The 25,623-nt window shown below is 23.7% G+C and overlaps 1 protein-coding gene across 3 annotated transcripts in view; it reads right to left on the bottom strand.

Moving 5' to 3' along the window:
* The window catches only part of LOC112596206 (growth/differentiation factor 8-like), a 43,541-nt gene extending 29,308 nt beyond the window's left edge, over positions 1-14,233 (bottom strand). The window contains exon 1 of one of the 3 annotated variants that reach the window (XM_025341702.1): positions 13,983-14,233. The gene's annotated coding sequence lies outside the window, so the exon portion shown is untranslated. Of the gene's footprint in view, positions 1-3,194; positions 3,363-13,982 lie in introns of those variants that run through there. The other 2 variants (XM_025341697.1, XM_025341699.1) reach the window with 2 other exon arrangements.
* Between the last annotated feature and the right edge of the window lie 11,390 nt (positions 14,234-25,623).

Below are 25,623 nucleotides of genomic sequence, written 5' to 3'. Positions count from 1 at the left end.
CATAGACAATAGGATTACTATTTTATGCCATATTTCAGAATCATAAATATGATAGACTTTGATGTAGATCACTTACATGCATAAATATCGTCTTTCATTAATATAAATAATTTTTAAATTTAATAAAAAATATCTATAAATAGCACAATAATAGTCGAAATATTTTGAAAATTTTATCACCTCCAGTAATATTTCTAATATGAATATTCGGTGGACATTTAAAGTTTTAACAGTTAGTTATTCATTAAAGTAAAAAAAAAAAAATGATATTGTCGATTACTGGTTTTACGAAGAAATTTCTTTAATACGTAAAATTGTATTATTGCATTTCCTAATTATATTTAAGTATTGTTAAAGCAGGTAAATCTTCAGAAATATTCTCAAAACACACACATATTTTAGAATAGATACCACTGGTTATATATCTAATTGGTTATTTAAACCAACGTTTTATAGCCATTCTGAAATTTGGCTTAAATACATCATAATGTATCTAACATCGTTACAAATTTATTAATTTAATTATATTTTAGTTTGTAAACTATAGCATTATTCAATTATATAGACAGTTTGCTACAATATTTTAAGCTTTAAAAACATTTTATTATATTATAAATTTTTGTTTTTTCATGTTATTGTTTGTTGACTGTAGGAATAGTTTGAACAAACTCGTGTTCTTTTTATTTTAGAAACAGTTGTAATCTGACAATTGAACGAAACGTTTATGTATAATATTCGTGTTATCTGATACATAAATTACGTAACATAGGCATCTATTATAAAAATATTTAGTTTCACAAAACAATTATTGTGTATCATAGTTTTTCAAATTCATAAAACAGTACTACACTTAATATACTTCAAAATTATACGCACAATTGAATTTCGTATTTAGTATTTAAGCCTTCTGGTAAATTAGATAAGTGCACAAGAAATTTATCTAAATTTTATATCACCGTAAGATTCGCTGGAATAAAATCTAGAATACTTATTATTAAGGCCTTTTAAAATTTTAAAGTGACAAAGTATACAATATTTACTCAAAAGCATATAATTATAAATATTAAACAAGCTAAGTCATAGGCGTGTGCACAGGTAGGAACGATTGGACTTTAGCCCAATTTGAGCACTTTTTTATAAGTGGGTGACTTGGTACCTAAAAAAGTAATAACTAATAAAGCAGTCAAATTGAATTCAGCCACACCTGGCTCAGAAGTCTGTGCACGTCTATGAGATTAGTGATTACTTTACACCCATTTAAAAATGTATTTATTTCCAAAGTGATATAAAGCTGTAGAATAAAATTGTTTAAAATTTACTTTGAATGTTAAATTAATTTATAATAAATAACCTAAATCATGTTTTAAATGTTATTACTTATTATTTATAATTTTATCAAAGAATTTTTGTCCATTATAAGACCAATGTAATGAAACTTGAAGTACAAAATGTGAAAATTAATTATTGTTTTAATAACAGCTAGCCAACTGTGGTCTGCATTACATTTCAATAAAAACAAAACTTTTAAACTCCTTTTAAAAAATTAATTGAAAATCATTTTTCAAAAATTTTACTTTAAGTGTCTCAATGTTTATCGATAGTAAATAAATAATTACAAATAACATTAAATTATATTATTCTTTAACTCTTAGTAAGTAAATAATCCAGTACTCGATAAAATAAAAAATAAATGGGTATTAAGTTATTTAATAATTTGTTTTTTTTTTAAATTTAACATTTAATCAATAATTTAAATCCATTATTAATTACTATTAATATACTCAATATAAATAAAGAAATTAATACCTTTTAATAGGATTAGTACAACATTTTTTTCAATAAACTTATTACCTATTATTGACTTTTCTACGTTTTTAAAAATAAAATTAACTTTTAACACTTATTTTTGTGATAAATTCGATCAACAGTTTTAAGAAATTGAAAAATTTAGTAAATTGAAATTTTAAATATATGTAAAAAAACTATCAATGTTTATTGATTATTCCTCTACTGGATTATCATTATTTACGTTTTGTAATCCATATAAATAACGAGTTACTAATATAAACTTATTTTTAAATTTAAAACCAAAACATAAATTAATAATATTCATGAATACAATTAAAATATCAATAAGCATCTACGATATGTCCAAGATAAAATTTTTACTTTTAAATTTGATAATAAGTCAAATCAATGTTGATACTAAACAAATCGAAATTAGTTTTGCCGATAGATTAATCAACATATATGTGGGTGTATACATCAGATATCCTCTTAAGATAATTTAAATTATAAAAATTAACACATTATAAATTCATTTTGTTCAATTTTGTTATTTGATAAATGTAATTGTTTATTTACGTCTTTTCTGTATACCAAAATGTAACCATTTAGCAATATTAAAAATATCTAAAATATAAAGAGTACTATATTTAAATTTTAATAAATAGATTATGCGTAAATTTTAATCTACTTTTAGTGATTAATTTTAAAATAAGAAAAATAACTTTTTTTTACAAAAGTATAGTTTATTTGAAAATGTAGAAAAAAATTGGCGTTGGAATTAAAAGTAATAAGTTGTGTATTATATGATTAAAAGGTTACTATTTTTCCAAAATGTGTATATTTTGGTACCCTCTTTTAACTTCCAAAATCCCCAATTCAACTCAAAGTTATCCAGCTAAAATAATTGTGGTACCTTCTAGCGTGAACACACCATATACCATATACCTTAAACCACAACAAATGACAAATAAGCCGGGCTCATAATAATGTCATCTGACGTGTTGTGTCAAAAAGTTGAGCTCGGTCCATCTCACGGTAGATTTATAGTCACTGAATTATACCATTATTATAACATCTAATCATAATACGATATTAAAAACATAGCAAGACAAATGACATAGCTTTAATGTAAAAAAAAAAAGTAACTAAAATTGATTCACTTCAATATTTCATAAGATACCTACACAGAACACTTAATTTATTAAGATAACCTAACTGATAATAAAGAAAATAACTAAAATTAATCACAAAATAACAATGAATGTAACTAAAGATATGTTCATAAATATATATTAGGTACTTAATAAATTTAAAATCAAGAAATTGTTCAAATGTTCAGAAATAAATGTTTTTTTTTTTCAATTATCTTTTTATTATTTTATAAGTTAATTGTACTTATTACATACCATTTTTTCAACTCACAAACGCTGTACACGATGATTAGCAGTAGACAAAATGGATAATAAGAATTGTTTTTTTACTTCGCATCAATATAAATACACATTAAACATTCCATAAAACATGCACACCACACCAATTTAAATTTTACTTATGATGAACGAGAACATCGTAGCTCGTTTCATCGAAACATAATGTACTTTATACCATAGTTCTAAAACACAATGTACGTACACATATGATGCACAAAACGTACAAGGAGGGATACCTTAGGGGAGGGGAAAGAAGAAAAAAAAATTGTCTAAAAAGTTTTTTTTTTTTCACTGTATAATTTATATTGTATTAATGTTGGAATATTACAAAAATACAAACCGTAAGACTTAGCATTGTACGTGACGTTTGGACACATGTTTCAACTGTCGCGATTTATTGCATGCACATTTGTCAATCTGCACGTGATAGTTCATTGAATGGATACGAATAAGTTAAAATACATATTATAATGAACGGAATAACGAAAAAATTATATAAAGGACACCCTAATAATAGATAATAATAATTCTAAAGGTTTTTGTGGTAATAGTAATTATTTAATAAAAATAAAGAAATTGATTTTACAGAAAATATTGAACAATAGAAGTCAATACACTAATAATATAAAAATTCATGATAAAAAAAATACCAAATTTGTAGACTACAAATAAGTCTGGCTTTTTAATAAATGTAGAAATTAACTGTGAAATTTGTGTAATTTATTTAACACCATCAAATTGATTGGTTCAGGGTTCACTATAAATCACAATTTATTAAGTATTTTTTAGTCTTTAAGACTATACTTCACAATTAAACATTGAAACTTAATTTAAATGAAGTACATATATATAATAAATGACATAATACACCTTGGTAAACTATGATACAATAGATATTCAAATTACAATAAAAAAATTAAATTCATAATAATGACTGCTCTTATCATCCTTGCCACTCCACATCCCTCACTGATCGCATCCTTAAATCTGGGTGATACCCTTTTCCGTAAATCTAACCTTTTTTTCAATTTGCTTGCGTACAAATTTACAAACTACCGCTTAATCGCGCACACGAATTTTTATTACTTACGATAAATTACTCAAACGTAGGACTCGTTTGCGTACATAAACTATAGCAAAATTCTACTAAAACTCGAAAGAACTTACAAAAATAATGTTTATTTGCATTGTAAGATTGTTTTCAAACGTTTTTCTTCTCACTTTACAGGCTTAAGACTGTTTGTATATACAACGGGTGTAATTAAAAATGTCTTTTTTTGCTGATTTAAATTAAATTTGTCATGTTATTTTATTAATTTTAAATTTTAAATTTGATCTCTGATTCTAGTTGAATTTGTAATATTGCGTCTAAAACTAGGTAGGTGTTTGGATGTAGCGAGAAAATTGACTATTGTAATGACGATGAAAACTTTCTACGCCATTTTTTGTCTCTGGATTATTATTATTTGATGCACTTGCCCATATAACTGGAGGAAAATAAGAGTCTAGCAAAATTTAATTTTCCAGATTATAATCTGTGAATTCGGTAAACGTAGTTGTTGGCGCAATTAATAGCAAGTCCGTAAAGCCGTCCGATATTTCATTTGGTGGTAAATAACAAACCAAAAAAAAACATTTAAGCCATTCGCCAATTTTTAATGATATTTTGTTTAAATATTCGTTTAAAAATGATTTATTTTATCATTATTAGGCACTGCAAGTTAGAATATAAGTCTATAATGGGAATGATATTTAATAGTTGTACGCAAAAGAGTCGTCATTTTTCAAATCGAAATTTGTATAAGCTGATTTTGACATTTTTCAATGTACACGAACTAGTTGTCAATTTCAAGATAAAAAATTGTGTACTGTGCGCAAACAAATATCACCGTTAAATCTATCACACTTTACCATACTTACACTTATATACAAATTAGATTTAATAAAATATATAATTCATACATATATTAACAGAAAATAATTATTTATAAAAATAAACCGAACAAAATTCCTAGATCAATGTGGCTGGCGGCAATTTCCTTATTGAATATGCATGTAGTATGTGATTACAATATTATCGATAAAGCTAATAAAATCCTAATATATTTTTTTATCATTTATTAATATTTAATCCCCAACAATATATTTTATGGTTTTGTTTACATATATTATTGTATAGAACTGAAAACTTTACGAACTAAGTCGCGTAACCTTGATAACATTTATAAAATAAATTGTTTATTAACTTATTTTCGTACAAAAATTAAAAAATATTTATCAAACATTCATAGACTTAAATTCTGACCAAGAACCGAGGTATAAAATATAAATCTAATTTTTATTCCAAGTATTCCAAAATATCAAATAAGTGTGATATCACAATTAAAATATAAACTTCACCCAAAGTATCTTGCAATTAAACGATTACTAAAATTTGATTTTTTAATAAAAGTTATTTATGACAACAATAATTATGTATAATTTTTAGTACTTACATAAAACAATAATATCATGATGCCTGACCTTACCCAATCATTGTAGTTTACCAAGAATAACGTTCATAAGTAACGTATCATGATTCCAATAATATATTTGATTAGGTAAAGTAGGTTAACTGAAATAGTATATTTTAAATTTTTATTATATTATGATGAAATACAATTCAATACAGTCAATAAAAATTATTTATCATTAAAATGTGATATCAATTTTATCAAAGGTCAAGATATTTACAAAACAAATTATTCAACAACTATAATAAATTTTAAAAATAACTTTTATGTTAAAAGTAAATAAATAAATAGTTTTTAAATTTAATTACTTTGGATATTTCAATAACAAGGACATTCAAAAACTAGGTACCAACATTAAAATAGACAAACACTAAAATGTTAGTCTATTCATTATATTTAAACATATACTAAATTAGTATTGCATATAATATTTTATAATATGCATTAAAAAATCAAAAATACAGCAAAAATTCAAAAAAAAATTTAGCGTGCAATAAAAACCAATTTAAATATAGTACAACATATGCTTCTATACTTAAGTTATATACTACACACAAATTTTAGTCAAATCATTTATAAAAAATGTCTAATTTGTATTGTTTTACACAATTTTTATTTAAAACGATTTCTTTTATAAAGTGTAAATTTATTTCATATTCTAACTGGAGGGGTTAATGTTAATTTTGATTTTAAAATTATGTGAATATTTGTGTGTGTGTGTCTAAAAACCCTTATGAAAATAGAAAAAATAATATTTCAAATTCAACATCGATATCTTTTATAGTAGAAAAATGAATCTAGATGGTATTTTTTGTGGTCAAAAATAAAATTTCCTGGTCCTTTTTTTTAATAACTGAACAAACAAAAATTAATAAAAAGCAGATATTTTTTACAAAAAACCAGTTTTTGAAGAAATCAATTATTTTGTAATTCTTAAACAAATAATTCCATGAGTATTCTATATTTTCTCCAATTTTTTACGACTTAAATTAATTTTTCATTATTTAAAAAAAAAAGAATTTAACACTTTTCCATATATATTATTATATTTTTACCTATGCACAATAAAATTTTTAAAACATTTAGATTATTAATTTTATGTTATTGCGGTATAGCATTTTTTTAAATTTAATATTGCAATAGCTTCAACTAGGTTTATATAATTTTTTTTTTTAAACATAACTATTAACTTAAAATATCATTTATTTCGTAATCATAAGTATTTTTTTATGTTGGATCTTCTACAGAATATGGATTATGAATTCATAAAAAATAAATAAATAAATAAAAATATTGAAAGTGGTTACCTAATTTAAGTATATAAGTATTTCAACTTTCAAGGAATAATTATTAAAATATAAGTTTTTAAAAATGAACACTAAAAATAAGATATTTCATACATAAAAAAAATAAAAAAAATAAAACTAAAATAGTTTAAATGTTTTATTAATTTAATAGGTAGATACTTATAAAAACCATATACCTATTATTATCTACACATGGTTACATTGAAAAACCATAAACGAAAAAAATCTGAAGAATTTACTCTGTGATATTATATACCTATATTTATTATGGTAGATTTTAACTTTTGAGTGATAACCTACTCAACTGTTGTAGACCACTGCAGAAATGAATTTGATAAATTTAAATTTTATGATAAATTATTGTAATTGATTCTGAGCAAAGGAAGCAGGATCAGTATCAAATTTCTTAGGATAATTTACAATATAAATTATATTTATAATGTTATTAGTACTTTCTTAATTCAGTAAGTTTAATTAATTTTTACCCAAAATATCACATTTGAGAATATTTTATTACTTTTTTAATTGAATATATATTTGTGGTATGAGCAAATTCACGTACAAGCACAGTAGCCAGTATTGACTATTGGTGACAAAATGCATGTATTTTTTTTTAACTGTTTTCATTGAAGATTGGCATTTAGTTATAGTGTCTATAGCTCAGCGAAAAAAATATTATTTATTTATTTTATAATAAATTACTGTCATTCAGCAATGTTAAATAGCTGACAATTCCAAGAAACATCATTATCATCTTAATACCTATTGGAAATTTCTGTATAGTAAATACTACTGATTTTTTTCATTGGTTTAAAGATTATAGCAAAGCAAAAATAAAAATAGTAAACGCACCAAAATGAAAAATACACTCTTAGTGTATAAATTGCTCAAAATTAATTTAAACATGATCACATTTTTAATATGTATAAAAATGGAAATTAAAGTAATAGCGAGATGTTTTAAATTTCTACGATTAATATTTATTAAATCATAGCAAAATATCTAAAATATTTTTAACAAAATTTGTTATTTTACGTCTGATTATTCAATGTTTTCAATATTTTAGTTTAAAAAAGTTATTTTTAAAAAAACTATTTTTTATTTTTAATATTTTTAAATCTCTAAAACACAAAAAAATTTGCAAGCTGTTGTGTATTTGAAAAATTTGTTGTTGATAAAAAAAAATGTTACCCGTGTATTTTCTATATTTTCAAATTATTTATACTATTGAACAACTCACGAGAAACCTTTTATTACATTTTTAATGTTTTTGACCTTGAAGCAAAAATTTATCAACATCAAAGTTTAATTTATCTATATATTTAACTAGTCTATAAATATCTCAAAAAATATTATAAGAATTTAAAAATGTCTAAAAAGTTCTATTCTTAATGTTTATTGAAAATTTCTAGTAGGTATCTACTAATTTATTCCTTAAAATGAATCATGTATAAATAACACATTGACATATCATAATATTTTGGGTAAAAAAAAAAAACATAAAAATAAAATACGTATCATGACAACATTTAAGAAAAAATAATATCGCTCCAAAATATAATTACATTACATATGTACAAACTATTCTATATCAATAAAATGGAGTAAAAATGTTTTAAAATCATTTGTGAAATCATTTTGAACAGTTTATTGAACTACTCTAATAAATTTATTGAATTAGTAAAACATTGTTTGTATACTTTTTTATGAAAAATGAATTTAAATTATCAATAAACTAAATGATGATAAATTAATCGAAATTGTAATAGTGTACGTTTTTATGAGTATCAAATCTACTACCATGGTAGTTTCTAAGGTGATAATTATTAAAATAGTGTAATTTTGAGCATTATTGATTATATTTTTTTGCAGTTTATTGTTTAATTTTAGTTTTATTACGCGTGTTTTGTAATGTCATATTATTCTGCATAATATCACTAAAATTATTTATAATTAAAAGCAAACTTAAAAACTGTAATAAATACATTCATATCGACAAGTGACAAACTATAGACTATGGTCATACTTTCAGAAATCTCGTAAATTACACGATAGTTTGAAAGCGTATATAAAACAATATTATTTATGGACTTTTTCTAATGTCCTATTGCAGTTGTCTCATGTCCTTGTCAGATCTGGTACGTGAGTGTTCGCCAAACACTGCCTATTAGTGCATTTTTCCCAAGAAGTGTAGCATTTAAAACACGCAAAATCTTTTTGAAATTTGGAAACCTGAAACCCATACATCTGCCCATTAACCGTGACCAGATGTGCTCTAACACATAACCCCAACAACAAATTTAATAACGCTCATAAGGCACGATGGTCATTATCCTCTTGAAATATTATTCATTTTTATTTTTTCTCATAATAACTATCAAATACAATCGGTTAAATTTTGTTATATAACATTATAAGCAACGTATTTATGTATTATAATATAATATATTTATGATTTTTCATCTTTACATTTACTTTAGTAAATACACTACCTATATTATATTACTCGGTTTTATATATTTTATACCGTACGTACAATAGTAATATTATAATTTTTAATTTTTCAATATTATACTAAATTTACTTTTTACTTCTTAATCAAAACATTTTTTAATGTAACTTGTCAAAAATAGTTAATCAAATTCTGTGACACTTTAATTGAACACAACGAATGCTATATCTAATAAATAATAATACATGCGAAACTTGTAATTTGAACTAGTGAATCCAACTACTAACTACTATTAAATTAATAATGTTATATTATATTATTAATTTAAAATTAATTCATGTTTATTTAAATTTTATCCTATTCTATTACGAATCTAGACGTACTTATAAACCATTAGTGTATAATTTAAGAGTAATATACTTTGTTCCATATTACAATAAAACAGTTTACCCCTTCTTCCAACCGCCTTCTTTATCGCTATGCTTGTCGTTATATTTTTTGCACGTACTTACCAATTTGGCTAGTCGTTGACCTCGACCACGCGAAATTAATTCACATAGTTCTTTAATACCATATCCCCATGGCATACACCATTGAAGAGTCAAAACTCGAAGTTGTCAGCTCCCCCATATTCATTTTTAGTTTTGCTGGACGAAAATTAATCATTGAGAATAATATAACAGGAAAATACGTGCTTAGTTTTTGAATAAATAACCAAGAACAACTCATTATATTTAAATTATTCAATGTTGGGATAGGACAACGTTGTATCGTGTAAGAAGCTATGGGTATGATTGTATAACCAATGATAATGTAAAAAACCCATCATCAGTTTTCACAAGTTTTTTGGATTTTCTACAACATTTAAACAATATTTTATACTCCTACACTGTAACTGTTTAAGTCTCAATTCATTAAGTTTGTGTAATATTAAAATATTATAGTAGATATAGTTTTAAAAGGAGATTAAATAGAATAAACTGGAAATGGAAGTATTGTTAACGAGAACCAAGCATTTTACTAAAAAATTAAACATTAAAGGAAATTCATTGAGTTTACAAAAAAAAAATTGCATCTATTTCAGAATCATAATAAGCACACTGGTTTACAATGAATGAACGAAAGTTATATGGATATATTCATCGAATGTGTAGCTGTTAAGTACGTATTATAGTTCCATTTAAATTTATAGGCGCACATACCAATATTAAACTTGTCGAAAAACTTAGTATTTTTCAAATAATCATTATTAACTATTTTTATTATCAATATTGTACAAAAAAAAAATGTTCATATTAACACCTAAACGTATGTAAGACAATTGTGAGTATTGTGTGACAACTACATAAACCTAATAAACCGATTATATAATAATTATGTACATAAAAACAATGTTTTTGTAATTATTCATGGAGGCTTACATATTAAATGTCGTTTTATTATAACGTATTCTTACATTTAACCTTCTAGCATTTAATGTAAAAATGATATTACAGTCATAAAATGTTCAAATTTTCTTATTAAAGATTTAGTAAATGCATCATATTACACTAGAATTTTATAATAAAAAAAAAAAAACTACCATTCACATATTATTATCATAGAATTACCGTTAATATACGAAACGAAATAAAACAAGAGCAATGACCCCATTTCAGGATCTCTGTTTAATTTGCATAACATATGTTAATCAAACATTATTTTAATGTTCTTCAAAGATTATCCAATATACGCATAGCAAATTAAATTTAAACATGAAAAATTGTTTTCAAAATAATAACGCAATACCTACGTTTCAACGTTTGTACCATTAAGCCGAAATCAAACAATACACTCACACACAAATCCAAAACGAAAATGTTCACTTGTAGGCATTTTTTATGTATTATGAAAATAAAACATATTATCAACTTATAATTATAATATATAATCGTGTTTTAATTATACATAAGAGAAAACATTACATAATCGTTAGATATCAATCAATCTTTGAATCATGTTAAAACATTGCATAATATTTTATGAAGATTATTAATACATGTTATTATGTACATAATATTATCTGTCAACTTCATTTTATTGAACAATTAAGCACAATGTACAACTTCAAATAGTAAAAAAATATAATTTCCTTACATTTAACTTGCATAAGTTCAATTAATTTTCACTATATACCTTCATTAATCAGCTATAATTTTATTTTATGTTTTATTATGTGTATTAATAAAAATGTATTTTATATTGTGTATACAATATTTTAAATGAAACTCCCTTAAAAATACCTAGTACATCGTTAATTAGTCTATAATATTTGAATTTTTAATTTCATAATAATTTAAAGGTAATAAATTATAAGTTAAGTTAAAACCAAAATTAATATAATACTGAAATGTACCTATAACACAAGATCTGTTTCACTGTTTATAAGAAACAAAAAAAATTAGTTAATAAAATGAACAATTCACTGTTTATTTTGATTAATGATTAAATATAATAAATTCCTGTATGAAAATATTACGTAGGGTTAAAAGTATAATTATAAATTTGTCAAAAATAATAAATAGGTCAAAAAATATATAGATATAGTTTTTAATTAAAATAAATTATTTCATAACCGATTAAAACTATTAAACAAAAATTATCCAAAAATATTTGAAATTAAGTTTCTTTTTAATATTATTAAAAATCATATAATGAATATAACTTTCATACTGACACTCTAAAAATAAATGTTTACAAAAAAGTTTAAAATGTATACGTAGGCACACTCTAATTAGTTCCTATAAGTAACTTTAATTCCTATCATTTACCACATTCTAATAAAAAAAAATTTTAAAAGGTTTTTAAATTTTAAATTTTAAATAATATGTTTAATTTTCAAATATTTTCCAAAAAAATGCAGTTTAAATAATTGAAATAATTGATGCTTTATATAATAGTGTATGGTATTATATTATCTCAAATTCTCGTGTTAAACCTGTGACCACGCGGTATAACGTAAAGAGAACCCTATCCCATCCCAGTTCAACTTGATGTGTAAAAACATTGTCTTGTATCCCTATAGTCAAAGCCTGCAGAATAATACAAGGGTAATTTCTTTTGAAATCCATATTACACAACCCCTAAGCAAAAAAAAAAAAATATGACGGTTAAACTAATGACTACTGTGTTGTGATAGCGAAATACCGTTTTACCGAAATGATTGTTCACCCTAGGATTACCTATTTATTTTTTTTTCAATTTGATGGCACACGACAACATATATTACAGGGTTATTTTTTACACTGCACTATCGGACCAGTAGCATTTTTGGATCTTTTCTTTCCTTTTATTATTATTTTCTTTTTTTATCCTTCACCTGGTTTTTTTCCATTTTGGCAGTTCATCAAAATATCATCGCTACAATGATGAAACTTGAACGGTATTATTATTGTTATTATATTGTGTTAGGATGTATACCTACGTCCGGATTTTATTTTTACCTCTCACTCTTTCACTCTCTTTCTCTCTCTACCTACATGCATTATCAAAAGAAAAACATCTGGTACACGTCGCATTGTTGTGAATTTTTGCACTACCTGCAGATCACGTACGTTAGCTTAAAACTCACGAGCGAACGTGCCCCTCACGGATTACATCGCTGGTGGCCCCCCTGTATCCCTCGTTAATAGTTACGGTGGGGGGGACATAGGTTAGATTCGGTTCGAGTCAGTCCAACCGTTTTGACCTTTCGCAATTAATATAGTATATACGAATGTTCAAAATACGTCTAAGCTCAAGTACCAAAATATAGAACTAACCTAATCAAGAATTCTTGTTATAGTTATTATTTTATATATATATATATATATTTATTTTTTGGTTACGAGGGTTATTGAAGTGCAAAATTGAGAATGAACCAGTTTTTATGTTACCAACCGTTTGAACAACTGATTTTATCGCAATATATGAACGGTGCCTACCAACATTTTGACAAAATATCTTATAATGTTATAAAATATTAATAAATATAATAAAGAGAAAAAAAAATTATTTCCGTCCATTAAAAGTGTAAACCATCATATTTTTTTATAGTCAATTAAATTAAAAAAGTTTGTACATACGGTAGGTATTATTGTAATAATGATTAAGCATATTCAACACTTGTCCGCGAAACTAAAATTAATTACTATTATTTTATTATAATATAATATAGGTACAACTTGCTTTTAATATAAAATTTATTTAAAAGTCTTAAATATTAACTATCGAATTATTAAACTTGTTTAGAAAAAATATTTTTAAAATTGATTAAATATTATTAACTTATTTAAAACATTACAATTATTAAATTACACTTAAATTAATTATTGAAACAATCATTTTTTTCTCGTAAAATCTTAATTTGTATTAAAATCTGATTAGTAGATGAACTAATTTAATGAATTTGAGATAATAGAAAGCAAATAGTATTGATAAAACTACTATGACGTTAAATAATATTAATACTTACAGTTGAAATTGCGTTAACGAGGAGGTATTCAGGATTAAACTTGACCACCTGTACGGTATAGGACAAACTGATATATTATAAATTAAACAATTTAACACGGACCCGTGTTGAAATTGCTGAGTTCGGGGGGTTGTACTCGAAGGTGAAACAAAAATCTCTGGTTGGTCGGTCAGTCTGTGGTTACTGTCACTGTCAAAATAAAAACTCCACCGAACGCTCCCACTCTCTTTAAACCCGAACCGATCACCGTCCCTTCCACCGGTTAACAAACTGTATTTTTTTCACTTATTTACCCTTCGGGATTACAGGTAAAAAAAAATAAAATAAAAACATATACCTATATAAAAGACATACTAACAACAATCTGAAAAAAAACAACAACCAAAGTAAGATAGAAGAGAATATAGAAAGAAATAACCCGACAACTATAGGAGGGGGCACACACACACACCAATCGTTTGACGTATTTAATAATGTACACGTTCCTTGGATATATATTGGATTATTATATGCATTCAAGATTTTATCTGTTCGCGTGCCTGTGTGATCGATGGGATAACATAAAAAGTGCGTTAGCGTAGATCATTTTCAAACTGAATACATTTAACATCAATATAATTTCTTTATTTTGTGCATATGGTTTTTCTTTTTATCATTCTATAAACGTTTCGTACACTATGACGCACATTTACAGCAAATGTGAGAACCTGTAGTAATTTGAATGCATATAAAATCAAATCAAAATAATAGTTATGTATACTTGATGATACAGATTAACATAATATATACATCGTAATATTAAATACATCCGCTCTAATGATTTAATTTAAGTTCAATTATGTAGACACGGTGTGTATAACAAGACTACATTAATTATACGGATTTCTACATTATTATATTTTATACCTACGTATTAAACAATTAAAACTATTATTACAGTGGTACGCACGCACATACAGCGAATAAACATGTATTTAAGTACACAGAAAAAATATTAAAAATAAATAAATTATGTCTTTAAAACTAACTACATTTTAGCTGAGTGTATTATGTAACGAGGCAGAGTACTTAACAAATTATATCATGGATAAATACATAGTTGAAAAATTAAATGACGTTTACAAAGAATTCAGAGTTTTAAATATGACATTTTTATAATTAACAAATATTAACAGCATTGATTTGAATTGGAATATAATTTAATTTATTTTGTTTCCTAAATGTTGAGAATAAAATATCTTCGAGTAGTCTAAAATCTACGTTTTTACCTAAAACCTAATAATAAAGCAATTAATTAGTCGTATTAAAAAACATATTTGATCCTTATTCTCAATCAATTTTATAACTCTTTAAAACGTATCCATATTTTTAGATTTTTTTAGAGATCGAAATTTTAGAAAAAACTAGAAAATAGTCACATTTTTTTTTGGAAAAATCATGATATTTCAGTTAAGGATACATTCACTCTAATCCTTTTTTTTTAATTTAAAAAAAAAACTAATTTTTTTTGGAAATTTATTATTTTTAAATTACATAATATTATCTGCATTAATAAAATTACAATCAAATAATATAATAAATACAACGGTAAGACCGATAATAATAATTTAATATTATCCATAGAATTATAGCAGCCCGCATTTATGCGATCCCGCATAATACCTACGCGGTTTTTGTCATTCCTTGCGACCATGCCTTAATTTAAACAATAGTATAAGAAATAGCTATAAGTGTATTACACATTAAACGATTCGAAGGAGCGCGTTCACATTTTTGGATTCAAGTTGTTACAAAAAATTGTTTAATTCTAATATATATTTTACTGTTAATTAAAGATACAGTAAGTAATAAGTACGTAACTATTAGATATTACAGTTTAAACCGGTTTCACATTACTCTAACCGTTCGCAACGTTCATAAACCATCTTAACTTTAACACTAATATTCGCTCAAAATTAAAGACAATGAATTTCAAGCTAACTTTGAATTTAAATAGACTTTATTATCAAGATTCTCTTTTTTGATGAAATCAATGATAAGTAATTGTAAATGAAGATAAAATATGATATATGACCAAGAAACTCTGATAAATATTTTAGAAGTTTTGCGCCAATTGTGAAATCTACATATACTACATTCTGTCATTATGTGGTTGGTTTTAAGTTGGGTTTAATTCATTTGGAGGCTATGGTCTGTGAGAAATTTGCTTATGTGGTATGTCTAATGTTGAGTCTTGTTAGCATAAATTTTAACTTTTTAGGTAGGTATAATTTTATGAAAAATTTTTCTTGTAAATACACATCCTGACAATTTAACAACTATCAGCATCGTAAGTGTTTTATTTTAGTATAATATTTAAATAGATATCATTTTTTATTATGATAAATTTACATTTTATCGATTCTCAAAGCAAGCTATACATTTAAATAATCGATTTATTGACACCAAAATATTAACTACCTATACTTTATCATAAAAAAAATTATGACAAATAAAATCTATTTAAATAATATTATGCACTTATGTTTTTATTTTCTTTAATTGATTTATAAGAATTTATTTGGGTTAAATATTATTTTGTATTAATGAAAATATAAATAACAAATATTTATGTTTTTATTGTTTTAAAACAAATAATAATATTCATAATTAACACTCAGTTTAAACTGTTTACACACATAATATGTTATCTTCATCTTACAAACGTACAAAACAGTAAATTTGGTCGTGGACAAACCTATAATAGGGTACCTATTATGTATATTTATAATATTAAACAAAATTATATTTTTTAAGTATCTTTTTTTTTTTCAATTAACCACTAAAATGGAATAAAATTACTCTTTTTTTTTAATAATCAGGATTTGAAACCAATTATCTGGAATAACTGAAATTTTGGGAACCTAAAATCATTTACCCAGTCATTATGTGTGGATTTTTAGCAACAAATTTTTCATTAACATGATAAACTGTTTTAAAATAGATTAATCGCTTTAAAAGTAAAAACCACTTATCAATATTTTTGAAAACCAACTATAGTTTACTATGAATTATTGATTATTTTTTTTTTATCAATATAAATAATAATATTAACTACTATAATAGTAAAATATTGAATAGCATCTTGAATTTATTCTATCTAACAATCTTTATTGTTTTTACTTTATTCTTGTAATGAAATAAGTTGGTATTTTATAATATAAACGTAATATAAATTACTATCATTTATTACCATTTTTCTGATGTATTGAGAAATCAGTAATTTGGTAATCTAAAAATAGAAATAGATAGATTCCTAAAGCTATTCTAAACTATATTTTTGATCATTACAATCATATTCATAATTATAAAAGCAATAAATAAATTTAACTTATAGACATGAAAACAATTTTTACATGATAAAAATAATATTTTATATACATATACGATATACCTCGTATTTATTAATACCTGAACACATCATATGTTGAAATCTTACAATATAATATTATGTTAAGATTGGGTTGATGTAAATTGAAGTTTATTTTAACTATTGCTAACATTACAATAAGTATTTTTAATTGGTTAAAGTTGTATTATTAACGCATACTTTAGTAAAGGTTTAGATCACAAATATAAGTAATATAACATAATAATAATTATTAAACAACAAAATGTAATAATTTTTTATTATTATTATTATTATTATTATTATTATTATTATGTATCAATAACTACCATTATTTATTTATTTTTTTTAATAACGATAATTTTGAATTTAGTATTGGTAATTAGTTGCCAGAGACAGATAGTATCGATTAAAACCGGTAACAACATTTTTCTAGAATACTGTAACATTTTGATAACGAATTCAAGCCCCGAATTAAATAATATGATATTATAATAGCCAATAACAAATTATTCATATTTAATTTGTATCTGTTTAATTAATTAATAATGTTTATGGTTTAATAGGAAATACAATTAAACCGAACGATTGGAAATCAAATAAGAATGAAGCGCATCATATTTTATTTGTATTACTTAAAACGAAACTAATATTGTTTCGTCGTATACCTACTTATATAAATGTAGTTTTAACAGTGTATGTTTTCCATGTCGAATTCGAAATAAATTTAATAAATTAATGTTATTTTCATGTATATTAAATAAAAAAAAATCGTATTGCACAAGAGAGCACGGCGTTTTGATATGTCTTTAAATCAGAATGAATATGAGATCAAGATATTTTATAAATTTGAATGAAGTTACGAAATATTGATTTATGCAAAATTATAGTTTTGCATTTGGTTTTCTGATCAATGTTATATCATTTTGAATTTCGATTTCATTTAGATACTCGTATCGTTACATCGAATGAAATGCATGAATGTTAAATATGTATTATTCCGTATTCGTCAGTCGTCACTATTCGTTTTATCTGAATATTCGATTTCATGAATATACTTTTACAATGACATACCTAATAGGTAATAAGTAATGAGTAAGGCCCAGATTTTTATATAAATGCATATTCTTCTACAATTCACCTAGAATAATTTTTGATTAAAAATGTCGATATTTCATGATGTGAAATTTATAGTCAATTTTTAATTTTGTATATTTAAGCAAAACTAACAATAAATTGCATATTTTTATATTATTACATAACAGTTGCACATTTTGTTAATAGTTACTCGAATAATTTTTAAATTTTGGTTTTATTGACAAAATTTATTAAATTTTATTATTTTTTCAATTCTAATAAGCGGTCTAACACAATACAGTTAATAAAAATAGAACAAAAATTCAAGATCTAAATGTTTTTAACAAAGTTTCTTTTATCCTTATAGTGACAAATGATATTCCACCTTGGACAATACAAAACTCCTCTTAAATTGTTAATTTCTCGATTAAAAAATATCGAAAATATATTGTTACAATATTTTTTCATAACCGTTTAAAGTTAAAATTTTGAAATATTAATTAATATCCTAAATTATTTTTTAGTCAGAAATGCATAAACATTTTTATTTTGATACCTAAGATTTGAAAAATAATGCATTGTTTTTTATAAGATTCACAATTTATATATAAAAAAATCACTAAAAAGCAAAATTAATTTTTTATGAAAATTTAAAACTCAAATTTTTATGTCATTCGATATTTTCGAGTAAAATAATGATTGCTCTACAAACAGTTTTTAATATTTTGTAACATTTAAAAAATAATTATTATATTAGATACTTGAAATTTTCACCAAATGTTTATATTATTATTTTCATTATATGATACAATTTTTAAACTATTTGAGCTATTTATATACATTAAAAATATTTATTTTTTTTTTTATATATTATAAATTATTTGCTTAATCAAATTTTTTTTTAAATTAATACAAGATCCCGTAAGTTATTCTTATATGTGAATACAATGTTTTAGACACAATATTATTTTATACGCATTTGACGTTAAAATTTTGACAAAATTTATCAAACCGAAAAAAATTAAAAACTATTTTATAGTTAAAAATTCATAAATAATCTAAGTTTTAAAAATTTAATACAATATTTCTCATAAGTCAATAAGTTGATATGATATGTAAAAAATATATATTATATGATAATAATACTTAAATACTAATTATATAATAAATGCGATATTTTCGGAAAAAATAATTTCAACCTACCGTAATATTTAAAGTAGCTGTGTATATCAAAAAAACATGATAAAGTATAGTTCGTGATATAGACGTCAGACCGTCCCCGGTTAGAATCATTTTTTGCATACAATATATCATTGGATTCAAAATTAGCACATCTGCTTGACACCTAATTTACAATAGAGTGGTACCCACTTGTCTACCCTTGTCTTTTTTTAGTAAGCAATATGAATTTCATTTTGTTTTGTTTGTTTTTTTTAATTTTTATGTACATATTTGACAACATTTATTGCATAAAAATTTGAGGCCTAGTAATAAGTAATATTATGAATTATGATAAAGGCTGCAATAATAGTATAAGTAATGCAGTTTAAGTTGTACCTACTTGTTTCAAGGGGCTAAAAAAAAAATCACTTTGAAGGATATTATAGTAAGCATCTTATTGAAATTGATAATGTTGGACTTAAGAAGACGCCAAAACCGCATTTGTTGTTTATGAATTATAAGTGTATAATACAGTAAATTTATTCTCAGTAATTCATACTTAACTTCATTAACTTTAAAATTAAAGTAATTTAACCTATTGTGAAACTAATAATTAATATTAAACAACAATATCTTGATTTTTAACAAAAATTCTATTTTTAAGCAAATTATGAGTATTTTTAAATTGCGTTATTTTATAGACACTAAACTTGCTAAAAAATTAAATCACCGTAAAAAGCTACATAAAAACACAAATACATTTCTTATCGTAAAGTTTTATATTTGGTTGATTCAGTCTAACGATAAAGTTAACGAAGATTAACGTGAACTTCTAAGCGTACATTTACTATGTTATGCACCAATGTAAGATGAAGACAAAAAAATGCAGGTGTAGTGCACTAGTGTCCTCTCAATGCGCTATGCATTTGTTTTCAAAAAAAAAAATCAATCTTAAATATTTATGAAAATTTTTTTTAAAAAGCATGCAAAATAATATGCTACATTAACATAAAAAAATAAAAATGAATACGTATAAGTAATGCAAAATATTTAAAAAAAACTTGAGCAATTTCTACTTAATCACATAAACCCAAAATATCAATTAAAAAAAGCAATTTATTTCATTCATTTCTCAGCTCTGCTCAAAGTTTAAAATTAATTTTAAGTCATATTTTATATAATTTTATCAATTAATTATTTTATTTATTATTACATAATGTTATATAATTATTTGTTTAACAAACGTCAAATATCTACTATTTCTAATCTTACTTTCACTCAATTATTAATTTGATTGAAAAAATGTCAACAAACAAAGTACCTACCTATTCAAAAAATTTAATTAAATTAACCCAAAAAATAAATAAGTTACGAAACATACTTTAGGTATATTTATTTTATTATAAATTTCACACATATCATAAACAGTATATTTTATACTTAATTTTTTTGGTATTAAATTAAATTTTTTATTTTATACCTAAGATTTTCACAAATTATTGTGTACCTATTACATAAATAGCAAATTTTTTATTTTTAATATTTTAAAATAATACTTCTTGATATGATTTTTTAAATTTAATTTAAAATAAATACAAATTGTATTACAAAGTTCTGCATCATTTATTACCTGTAAATATTTCTTGTTTTTACAATATCTACGGACTATTTAATATTTTTATTTAATGAATAATGAGCGTTTTTTAATTATTTTGAAAGAAATTGGAGTCAATTGTGAGTTTTGACATTAATGATATCGACAGCATCGTCATCAATAATAAACATAGGTAATACAGTTAGTAATAACTGGTTTACAATAGCGACATCAGTAACTAGCGGAAATAAAACAAATTATAAAAATGTCAGCATGCATTCCTATACAATCCATGACTTATCTGTCAATTATAAAGTCATTGATATAGAATACAAATATTTCTTCTTATTCACATCTATAATTATGTTACGTTTTCTGAACTCCGTATGCGGAAGTTCTCGAAATTATATTAAACATCAATTAATAGATAATTTTAAATTATAACATAAATTAAAATAACTTTGTAAATTTCTTCCGTAAACATTATGGTTTTCGAGTATTTTTAATGGTTATTACTAGGGCTCGGAAGTTCGTGTACTAAAAGTTATCAAAATATGTATGTAAATATACGCTTAAAATCATTAAAATATACGCTAAATATAAATTTTTTTTTTTAAATACGTTAAGTTATTTTCATTTTTTTGGTAACAATAATAATTGAAAGATAGGAAAAACATGCACAATTTAATTAATATGATATATGTTATATTTAATTCAAGAATTACAGTTTACAACTAACGATTAAGGTTTAATAAAATTTAGCTAGAAGTATAACCGGCTTATCACCTACCAAGATATAAATTACTAATTATAAAATATTAAATTATTAAAATACGACCTGTAATTTTAAACAGGTTTTTATTTTATATGTCAGCTTTCTCATGAAATATTAGTAAAAAAAATATATATATATCATAAGTAAAATTCAATAAAATGCAGTAAAATGCAATTTTATTTTAAAATGTGCATATTTATGTAAAAAAAACCTCAAAATATGCGAGAATATGCATCTAAAATTCAATTTTAGAACTCGTTAGGTTGTAATTCAAATTTGTAGCTCATCCAGCAACTTTTTGATGCACTCAGTAAAAACATGCAAATGCATGAACTTCTAAGCTCTACTTATCAGTAACAATTTATACTTATTTTATGTACCAAACCAATACGATTTAGTTACTATAACGCATTAATTATTGCTTAATCCTTTTAATTTACGTAAGAAGAATGAATTAATTTACCCATCAAAAATGTTACTAGAGTGTTATGAGTTTTGGTGTTTATCCGCTAAAAGTTAAACCATACAATCAGGATTGACATGACATTACCAAAAATAAGGGATTTCACATTTATTTGTGCTAATATTAACGCATTCACAGTAAAAAAAGTTTTTGAAGTGCATACGGGACAGTCGTCATCTTTCAATTCCTACCTTGGGGTTATAAAACAAATCAAATGGCTCTCCAAATACGCTATAGATCCTAATCTTCAATGGGAATCTAAAAAAATGTTAAAATCGGGTCGAACGAAAGCAAAACCGGTCGACTGTCTGTAGTCTAGACGATTGATCTAATACAAAACGTCGGCAAATATATTGTAGGTGTATATAATGTATTATTTACAATGTATGTGAAACTACTTAATTTAAAATTCATCATTTTGCGACAATAAAATACAATTATTTTACAACATTCTTATATTTACATCAGTATCTACACGGAAAATATAATATTCATAACAAGGAATGTATGTTATCGGGTCAATTGATGTTGCAAAACTAAAAAATATACGTATTAATTATACAAACAATAGTAACCTTCTATGACCAATAGCAAGTTATAATGTACAAAGATAAAAATCATAATACATGACCATAATATTGTTGTCGAAATTAGGAAAATTCACTCCCATTCTACACATAATCTTATCGTGATAATTAATATTTTCCTCGTGTATCTTTAAATATATCGTATGATATGATAAAATTGGTTATTTATCATATTTCTAAGATCGAAATGTTATTTTTTTAAGTGGTTCTCAGTCAGTCACAAATAATTTTGGGTGTTCCTTCACTTTTTGCAATCACACAGTGACGTTTAGTACAAAAACGTTACATTACTATTTTCTGACACTTTTATAAGTAACTTACTATTTTTGACCTTCTTTTTATCAAAATTAAATCACTGATTTTAATACAATCGCATTTATTATTTCATATATCATGTCAATGTTTTGCTGAGGAAACTATACCTGTATATTAAAGTTACCTAATTTAAAAAATAAAAATAAATAACAATTAATCTCTTAAGATATTTTCAACTATCATATCATATTATTATACTATAAATAGTATAATAATCTAACCGTTATATTTTTGTACATGATGATTTAAATTTTTTATTTTTGAATTCTTTGTATTAAGTGATTAATAAAATATCAACTAGATGCCAGATTTTTATACAATTCTTATAGCATCAGAATGTTTAAAAAGGTTAATAATTTAAATTTTCTATTAACGATTAATATATAACTTAAAATAATCAAAACTACCAATAACTCAATAACTATTTTTAATTTTTAATTAAATTTGTTTTAAAATAGTTATTATTTGATCAAATAAAATTACTAAATATATAACTATGTTATTATTACTTATTAGATTTTTATTGTTTATTTTATAATAATTAAGAATATAGTAAAACTTTTGACTATCTTATTTTATTCTACTATCAGTCATCATCTTATAATATCATAAAATCTTTAAACACCACCATTATATATTACCTATAATAAAGAGTATAAAAACACTTAGCTAATGATTATATAAATCGGGTATAAAATATAGTTGCTAAAGGGTATCTAATAATAATAAAAAATATCTCAATTTTGCAGGACTGTAGTTTGATTATGAGAATGATGGCGCCCATACTGCAACAAGAATAAGAATATAAATGTCCGAAGGTCTGTGTTAACCAAAATGTAACCTGTCCTTGCACTAGTGCAAGATGTTATTGTCGATCGTGCGTCTGCGTGTGTTTGCTCTATCTATGATCTTGTTGCAGTGGTGAATTGAAAAAAAAATAAAAATAAAAAATGGCTAACAACCATAACCAGACTGATTGAACAAGTACTTCGCATTAAATAATACATAATAATGATAAAAAACAACACATAAAAATGACTAAAGGCATTGTTCCAAGAAAAGTAAGTTGGATGCCCTCGAAAAATTCAATGCAAAACGTTAACTGCAATAAATTATATGAAGCAAGTCATGAGCTCCCAACAAGTATTATTTTAAAACATTACTGTTTCAGATCTTCGAAAATTTATGGTTTGTATGGTTGTAATATCTATGGTATTAGTGGAGAGATCTCAACGTGACCTTTTGCTTACACCATATCATATTTGTCTCTTATACTTAAGGTAGAGAGGGTCTAAGAGCTTTTCATTATTACTTTTCTCTCGTAAATCGAAAATAAATAAAAATAAATTTATCGAAAATAATGATTTTTAACGATAAAAATCCTATAATATAATGAGTTTTAAAATGTAGTTTACTTGAAGTCTAAAACCAATTTTAGTTCACTTTCTTTTTCAACTAATTCAAAATCAAATTACAAAAAAAATATATGTATTTTTATATACCCCATACTGTCTCGTAAATAACTTCCAAGGTAAAACAAAACTATTTGTTTACAAATTATAATCATGTCATATAATAATGTAATATATTGTAAGAGCACTAAGAACTGAACGTCGTAAAAAATGTACAAAACGATTTATTTTTCATTACTCCATGTCGCACGTAGAATAATACTGCCACAAAATTATGTCTTAAAATAATTTGACAATAGCAGAATTTCTCCATTAAAATTATGTATATAGGAATCGACATATGTATAAATGATTACACTGTTTAAAATTTAGCATACATTATTATATTAAAATACCAAAGCTAAAAATCATAAAAAATGTCAATGATAATTATTATTCACATTGAGCGAAACGTTTTAATAATATTTTAATCATTAAATATTTAAATGTTGACTTTTAATAGTGATTGAATAAATATAAATATAACATAATATTTCAATACCTTTTATAAATTAATTATATTCACATGTATTAAGCTGTCATTATTATTTATTCAGTATGTTTTAATTTTAAAATGAAATAAATTAGATACTTTGTTGTTGATAAATAATTACTATTATAAACATAGACAGAGAGGAAGTTATTAAGAAAGGAACTTAAAGTCCCTCGAAAATATTGTAGTCTTTTAAAATTAAAATAATTATTATTTATGTTATTAATTGACTTATTTTTTGTAGGAATATTTTAGTACTCCTCAAACTTAATCAAAATGTCTTCGCCTATGGTATAGTATGGAAAAAATACAGTAAAGTAAATTATTATTATTATTA

Source organism: Melanaphis sacchari, unplaced genomic scaffold (genome assembly GCF_002803265.2).
Source record: "Melanaphis sacchari strain LSU unplaced genomic scaffold, SCAv2.0 Contig310_pilon_pilon, whole genome shotgun sequence".
Classification (NCBI taxonomy): Eukaryota; Metazoa; Arthropoda; class Insecta; order Hemiptera; family Aphididae; genus Melanaphis; species Melanaphis sacchari.
This window is presented reverse-complemented; position numbering and strand designations above follow the sequence as displayed.